Genomic DNA, 8,720 nt, shown 5'->3' on the forward strand with positions numbered 1-8,720 from the left:
GTTACCGTGGCAGGTCGAGGGCTATTTCGCCTTGGGGCACCTTCAGGTGGTTTGCTTGAGCTTCTCTTGGATCTCCAGGAGGTGGCCTGGATGCCAATATAAAGGCTTGAGTCGCCATATATCCAGCTTCCGGTGTTTTGGGGATGATGTTTCCTCTTGTATCTATTGACATAAAGGACATGTCAAGGTTCTGGATCAGATGCTCCCGCTCATCCTCGAGTACATGCGCCAATCGAGATCTTCCTCTATCACGTGCTGCTCTATGGTTATCTCCCAAAGTTCCTGATTGTCGACTTAACTCAGCTCTTCGCCTGCTCGACGCAGAGGCCGCAACTCTTTGTTCAAGTATCACTCTTTGTTTTCCAGCTCTCGGCCAGCACGCGCGAATCTATATTGATATGCTTGCAGCTCTGCCACCATAGCCGTGGTGGTCATCGGCTCTGTGCCATTCATGGCTCTTGATGCTCTGTCCCAAGCTGCTTGCGGAAGTTGTAATTTCTTGCGAGGTGTAGGCCCAACATACTTGCTTCCCAATCCTCGCGTGAGATCAGCGGGATCGATGTATGGATTTCCCAAATCATCGAAAGCCTCTGATGTTCCATCCTCCTGACGACTTGAGTCACCAATTGCACAGACTTGATGATATTTTGTCATTGTGTTTTCATCTTCGGGATCGATGACACCGTCGTAAAGATCGGCGAAGACCTCCCGAACAGTAGTGGATCTGTCGGTGAAGTTGAAGTTGTCGATGATTTCCGAGTCGCTGTCCAGATCGAAATCCGTGAACGGCCCGAAGGACATCTCACCGAACAGGTCGGCGAGTCCTCCGCCGGCGGCGGGCTTGACGTAGCTTGCCGACGAAGTCTTCTCGTCGCTTGACTCGATTGACGCCGATGATCCCGAGAAATTAGAATCAACCGCTAACGGTCCCGAAAAAATCGGTGCCGCTAAGCGATGTGATCTTTCTCTCCCGACGCAGAAGTGAAAACTTCCGAACGTCATCTCCATTGTCTCTTCTAGATAGGCATATGCATCCACACGGGTGGAAGGGCGAGGAACAAAATCAACGAGACCAGTTTTGATCTGTTTACCTCCATCCATCGCGTTGTTTGCCACCGATGATGTCGACGATGTTGAACGTGCTATCGAGATCAGCTCCTTGTCGCGTCCAATTCCCACAGACGGCGCCAATTGACAAGGTATTAACTTGTAAATGCCTACAAGTTGTAGACTAGGCCGGGTTTCGTGGAAAGTAGAGGGCAAGTAGATCTCGAAGGTTTCAGCCGAAAAGGTACTCGACTGCTAAAAACTAGGGTTGTGTTGACAATGAATCGATCCTTTCTTTCTCCCTCAACTCCCCCTTATATAGGAGGCGGAGCTGAGGGTTTCATGTCGTACAAGTTACAAATAGCGGGAGAGTCTTTGAGTTCGTCCCGTATAATTACAAATCTCCCTATTCCTAATCTATCTCTATCTTCCATGTTGACGCTTTATTGGGCTTCCGGGCTTTATAATCTTTCGAGTCGTGGGCCTCCAGTAATCCCCGGGTACATTCTTCGGCAGGTCCATTCGGAATGCCTATGTCACATGGAAAAGCAAGGTTGGAGCCAAAATTTCAAAAGATTCACTCCGGTAGATTCGACGCAGGCGTTTCGTGGTCTATCATTTTACGTGAAACCAAATGCCGAGCCCCTCTTTTAGGGCCGTCTACATACATCAAACGCCGCCAGGTGACTGCTAGCCGATGGATTGGCAGCGGCACGTGGGTACTATCTTTGTCGATGGCCGTGTGTATGCCGACGGTAGCCCTATGTATTCTTTCACTTTTGCCGATGGCATGTGTATGTTGACGACCGTTCTTGGAAAGCCGCCTGCATAGTATCCTGTATGCCGACCTCCTATATATGTTTGCCGACAGTTTTTTGTGGGCCCTAGGCATCTAGCCTTGTATGCCGAGGGCCTGATAAAAAAGATGTCGGCAAACTCTATGGCCATTGATATTGCGCCTTTTTGTGTTATGAGTTCGAATGGAGACATGCTAGTGCATTGACACGATGCGTATATAAATCTCTACATGTAATGGAAAAACTTCACACTTGTCCGTTATAATCGATGTCGCTGCGACCATTGATCCTTTATGAATTCTCCGATAGACACTCCTTTTGAGAAATCAAACGATGAGGGCAACTTACTCAAATAGTTCAAACCGGAACACTCATTTCTCACTTGTGACTCGACGATACCTACATGTGGACAGATTAGGGCAAGGCAATTTATCCATTGAGCTCTCCTACATGTGGACAGATTAGGGCGAAATGCAATGAAGCTTGTATTAAGCCTTTTGGACAAGTTATATGAGTTTAGACAATGAAGAGATTTTTCCTATAAAACATAGTTTAGAGCAGACCTTCATAAATATGTGCGTACACTCACCCCTATGATTACACGCACCCACACCGTACCTCTATGAGAACCTCTAAGATACCGAGTCCAATAAATTGATCCGATAAATCTTCTTTATAAGACAATAAAGTATCAAACCTGACCTTTGATGGCTGATGAGGTCATTGCACTCATAATCCTAACCATCTAACCACGTGTTGGTTCACAGACCACGTAACCACATGGATCGTATGGATCAGATCACATTGCATATAGATACGCCGTGCGGACACTTCCTGACTAAGACGTGATGGACCGCGCGTCCAGGTCATTTTTGACAATTTTTGTGCTAATAGAACAGATGACTTAGCGATGGAGATACTGCTGACGACAGCAGTACAGTGCTACATTAGCGATGTGTTAGAGCGTTCACGCACCAGATGGAGCCTTTTCCATGACTCATCAGCTGGAAGCACGCAACGTTTTGTTATTCATGCAAGGCAAATGCGACTTTCTGAACACCGACTAGCGAGTAGTACACACCTGTCCATGCACATTGAAACATATTTCCCTGTGCCACACACACATACTGATACATCAAACTCGTTCAACCCCTCACACCGTACAGGCCTACGTACATCCGTGAAAACATAAGCGCCGTACGTACTTTATTGTCTTTCTGTGTACATAACAATCAGCTAGCTCGAAGCGACCTCATTGTCGGAGCCCGGGCGGAGCACCTCGCTCAGTCGTGCGGAGGAGGATGACGACGACGAAGCCGTGTTGACGATGCTGCAGTTGAGGCGGATCTCTCCCTCGGCGCCGGTCTTGGGCTGGATCTCGCCCATCTTGATCATGGCGGCGACGAGCTTCTCCTTCCAGAGCGTCTCGTTGGCGGCGAATGCGTCGACGGAGGCCTTGAGCGTGGCGTTGCGGATGAGCTGGTCGTCGGAGAAGTGCAGGCCGAGGTTGAGCGGCAGCAGCTTGTAGTAGTTGTTGTCCAGCACGGTGGGCGTGCTGAGGTCGATCTCCGTGGTGACGTTGGTGGTCTGGTTCGTGTTGGCCGGGCACAGCGTCTCCAGCAGCGCCTGGTACGCCGGGCTGATGGTGCCGCTCGCCAGCCGCTCGCGGTTCCGGACGATGAAGGAGCTGCAGTGGGAGCGGCCAAGGGTGTGGGTTCCGGACAGGACCACCATCTCCTCGGCGCTCATGTTCCGGTCGGCGAACCCCTTGACGAGCTCCTCGGCCGTCAGGTTCGGGCCGGGGAGCGTGAACGCGAGTGTCCCGTTCGAAACGCTCCCGTCGCGGCGGCCGGAGGGGACCTGGTAGAACACGTCGCTGCCGGTGAGGTTGATGCTGTCGCGTGCGGCGAAGGCGAGGATGTCGGCGCACGACACGGTGCTGGGGCAGCTCTGCTCCAGTGCGGCCCTGGCGGCGTCCACGACCTCGAAGCCGCGGAGGCTCGGGTTGTTGGGCGGCGCGTCGCGCTCGGGTCGCCTCCGGCGGGGTTTACGGACAGCAGCACCGACGCATCACAGCCCTGCAGGTGTCATCGATCGGTCATCAAGATTTGTCAAGGCAAACGCACCTGTGCTTGTACAGTACGAACAATAGATGCTAGCCCCTAATCATACATAACCAATGCATTCTATACTTCACCTAACGTCTGGGGTCTGTTCAAGATTTGTCAAGGCAAACGCACCTGTGCTTGTACAGTACGAACAATAGATGCTAGCCCCTAATCATACATAACCAATGCATTCTATACTTCACATAACCGGCGTACCATCCCTGAAACTAGCTTTCGGACAGATAGGTGCCGGTGCCGAACGGAGACAAATCAGTTAGGACTTAGGGCATCTCCAGCGGCGCGACGCAAACGGACGCTGAGCGACCGTTTGTATCCGCTGTGACCGGAAATGCGTCTGGGGTCTGTTCCAGCGGGGCGACGCAAAGTGACCGGGCCGTCCGCGGAGACGCAAACCTGGCCCAAATATGCGCCAGGTTTGCGTCTCCGCGGACGCTCGGCGGACGCGCAAAGTGTCCGCTCGGTCCTCGTGCGAGCCCGCCTGGCAGCGGCCCAACTGCTTCGTCTTCCGCGGTATTACTTCTGGGCGGCGCGCTGCAGCCTTTGCAGAGGCCGCGTTAATGGCGTGCCTCGGCTTCCGCGAGCGTGCACAACTAGTAGGTGTTGCACTGGCAGGCCATTGAAGGCGAGATGGCGTCGGAGCCTTAAAGGGACGCTGCCGGCGCCCATTTCCCCGAACAAAACCATTGGCAAAATCCCACAGTAGCCACCACGCGGACGCCATGGGGAAGAAATGCTGGCCGTTCCGGAAGACGAAGAACGACCAGGAGGCTAGCGGCTCGCGTTTCGGCAAGAAAGCACGGGTCGGCCGGTACGTCCGTGTTGACCTCGCTCGGCAGCTATGGGAGGAAAATCGGCCGGTACCATGGCCGGACGCGAACTTGCCGGGAGGGGGCTGGTACCTGAACTCGCGGCGCGTACCGGTCCCCCCGTGCCGCGCTCGGGCCGAGAGCGGCGGGACGAGGTGCGGCGCCGCCGCGCGGTGTTGCCGCCGGATCTGCGGGAGGATCCGGCGTACGCGCTAAACTCCTACAACTGGATTTCCTTCGGGGCGTGGGAGTTCGACGCGCGGCGCCGGGCTGCCTACCTCGCCGACGTAGACTACATCGAGCGCGAGATCGCCGCCGAAGAAGAAGAGAACGACCACGAGGACGCGGACGAGGACGGCGACGAGGACGAGGACGGCGACGTGACCATGCCGCACTAAGACCACGACGACGGCGGACCGGCGTGGGATCCGGAGAACCAGCCGCCGGACATTTCAGAGGAGGAGGCCATTGCCATGGCACTCGCCAACAGCGAGCAGGACGAGCTCAACGAGCTCGCTTTGTGGGACGGGCTCGCAATCCAGCTCCGCGAGTCAGCGCTCGCGCAGGCGAGGCCGGCGACTCCTCCGGCCACGCCGACACGTTCCAACGTCCGCGCTCCGCTTGCTGCTCCAGCGTGGGATCCCTGGCCACAGCCTCCTGCCCGTGCGGCGGTACCTCCTCCACCGCCGGCGTACGAGCTTCCATGGCGTGATTGACCTCGTCAGTGACGACGACCAGTAGACATCGCCTATTTTAGCACCCCTTTCTTGCTTTTTTATGTCCTTTTTATTATCATGTAAATTATGGCGTATGAATGAAAAAAAATTATGCGTCGTGTCGCTGGAGCCACCCCCGACGCAAACGGACACCCGGACACTTTTGACCATTTGGCCCGACGCAAACGGACACGACTCGTCCGTTTCGACGTCCGAAATGCGTCACGCCGCTGGAGATGCCCTTAGGAGTAGATAATTTTCCATACGTCCATGTCGTGGTAGGTACCTTAGTTATGTACTACATCTTATCATCATATGCTGTTGGTCGTTGGCAGTCGCATACAGTTCACCTGAGTGCTACACCTGCATCTACATGCTTCAGCATGGCTTGCATGTTGGACTAGTTGTATAGATAATTGAGCAGTCCACATATGGGAAGGTTTGAGAGCTAGCTCTACCTTAATAGCAAGGTCACACGTCAAACATGTGATAGTATATGGCCCAATCAAGAGTGAGTCCAATAGTAGACCTTGTGGCTTTTGCCACACTACTCTTGAACATGTTGGGTCGATTAATCGATCAGTAGTCACCCTCTCCTAGGCCCTAGCTTTTTGGTCAATCCAAAGTTGTTATCTTCTAATCTAGGTTGATCCACTCTTGTTAAGTATATATACATGTTTTAGAATGTCTGTCCCTTTCATGAAGAAATACAAATTTAATTATGTGGTCGCTGACAGTAGTAGGTAGCTAGGGTAACCAATTTTGTCATGAGAAACCAATATAGCCGGCCTACTAGTGTAATGTAATACTTTGACTAGTAAACGTAGCTAGTTAACTAATGTGTGTGACTAATTCTCAGACGACTTAACTTAGTTTTGATGTTATATATTGATCGTAGTTGCAAGCTATGTTGCAACTCATTAGCATGAACTAAAAATCAAATCTAATGAACTGAGGTACCTTTTCTAGTTGCTAGCTCACTTGAAACATAAAAGATCTTAATAGCAACCAACTTGCAAATATTTTGGATGCAATTTCCATTAGTCTTTCGTACAAATCACGAGAATGTATGCTATTGAGACTAGTTGGGTTTCTCCTTTTGTTTCTTTTTGGAAAACTTTTATTTGGATATTGGATTCTTAAACGGTTGTGTGCATCTTAACTATGCAGAGGTTGAGTGTAATGCTTGAAACATCGAGTAATAAAGCGTCATTTATCAGAAAAAAATCCTATTGAGAGGAAAAGAATTAAACGAATCGCGATGCAAACCCAATTATACAGGACTCGACTGAGAGCTAAATTAATTAGCAAAACTTGACAAAAACCTAGCTGAGTATCTCGATAACTATTTAATTCCATGGACCAAATCTTAGCTAGTATAGAGGCGAAAAAAAAGGAAGAACAGGGAGCCAAATTTGGTGTGGATAATTGTTTTGATGGCTACTGGGGTAGTAACAAAGTTTTCTTTTCATGGAAATGATTGGCGAGAAAGCTATAACGAACATACGTTGACAAAGCAGTCGTGAAAGTGGAGACGGATGAGCCCGGCGGCGACACCGGAATTGGTGGCGAAGGCATCCGCGACGGCCTGCTGGACGATGGACTCGGCGTTGGGACAGGTGGTGTCGTAGAACCCCACCTGCAGCTGCGCGCGGCTCGCCGCCGGTAGCTGCAGGCACAAAACGGCCGTGAGTAGCACCGCCAGGCCGGCTAGGCCACTGCTGCTCGCCATGGTCGTAAGGTCGCTGGTATGGCTCACGCTCAGAAGGATGGTACAATGAGCGCTCAAAACTGCACTATAACGTTTGTGTGTGTGCTTAACTCGGCTGCCATTACTGGTGGTACTTATAGCAAGGCAGGGGTTGTTGTCGGTTGATTGATTTGTTTGACAAATCGCAAGTGGTGAGTTCGATCGGTACAGGAAGAACAAGTGGGCGAAAAATGTACGGCGTTAGATCTGGTCTACCACCCGGGTCTTACAACCACGGGTCGTATAGGATTTTTTTCGTGTTAGATATGGTCTACCACCCGGGTCTTACAACCACGGGTCGTATAGGATTTTTTTCGGTCTGAGAAGAAGAGTAGTAGACTAGTACCAGAGCCTTCCGCTGGACGGCCCTTCTTTTTTTTGACAGGACGACGACGGCCCTTCTTGAATGTTACGTACGTGGATCGGATCCACGCGAGGGAACTGTATCTGTATGTGCCTCGCGCGTTCCCACCGTGACCCCGGATGGATCATGTGCTAGCGGTCCGATCGAACCGATGCAGTTGCGCCGAGAGAGACGTCTGGGATTTACACTGGAAAAAGCAGCCGCCTGGCTTGTCTCATCTCGTCTCGTCAACCACTAGTGAGGCCACCACACGAACTGCAACTTAAGGTGAAGCTGAGACGTCAGAATCAAATCCCATACTTTTTGCAGCACCGATGAAAGTTTCTACGTACTCCCTCCGTCCACAAATAAGTACACATCTAGTCTTCTAAGAAATCCACAAATAAGTGTACATCTAGACTTTTTGGTATATTTTTTACATTTAGACCCCTAGTGCATGCCTTGATTTCAACCCCCATTAATCATTTTTAGTTTCTTAATGTTGTTTTATTGGTTACTAGCATGCACAACATTTATTAGCACCTAAATCAAAGCATCTTTTTAATTACTGAGCACATTGATTGAAGCTATGAAGAATTTTTTTAAAAAGTTTTTTTTTTAAAAAGTTTAATGTCTCTTGGAAACCGCGCGCGTCCACTTATTTGTGGATGGAGGGAGTACGATGTTAGGACACATGTGCTTCCACTATTAGAAATTGGACCTTTCGACCGTCCACAAAATGTATGAAACCGCACATGATTTATAACAAGGTTTTTTTATGCCTGTTTCACTAGTCCTCGCGTAAATTCGGCACCTGCCACTGCAAATCGCTAAATTGGATGGCTGCCACCATCTTTGCGGATTTTGTTGTTTCCATTCTTCTGGATAGCCTTGGCGCTGGCTACTGCTAGATGTTGGTAACTTTCATCTTGTTTGACTCGCTTTCTTATATGTGTGCCCAACACCAATTATCTTCACCGGAATAGGACAAAGAAGAAGATATTTATTTTCCCCACATGTGCGCCTCACACGTTTTATTACATGTGCCCCCGCCCCCCACAATATGTACGGTGGGAGAGACGAAAGAAACACATACATTTCTTTTTCGAATATGCACGTCCCACACGTTTTG

General features: G+C 50.5%; 1 pseudogene; it reads right to left on the reverse strand.

Moving 5' to 3' along the window:
- Nucleotides 1-2,851: 2,851 nt before the first annotated feature.
- LOC124665634 lies at nt 2,852-7,299 on the reverse strand (annotated as a pseudogene).
- Between the last annotated feature and the right edge of the window lie 1,421 nt (nt 7,300-8,720).

Source organism: Lolium rigidum, chromosome 6 (genome assembly GCF_022539505.1).
Source record: "Lolium rigidum isolate FL_2022 chromosome 6, APGP_CSIRO_Lrig_0.1, whole genome shotgun sequence".
Taxonomy (NCBI): domain Eukaryota; kingdom Viridiplantae; phylum Streptophyta; class Magnoliopsida; order Poales; family Poaceae; genus Lolium; species Lolium rigidum.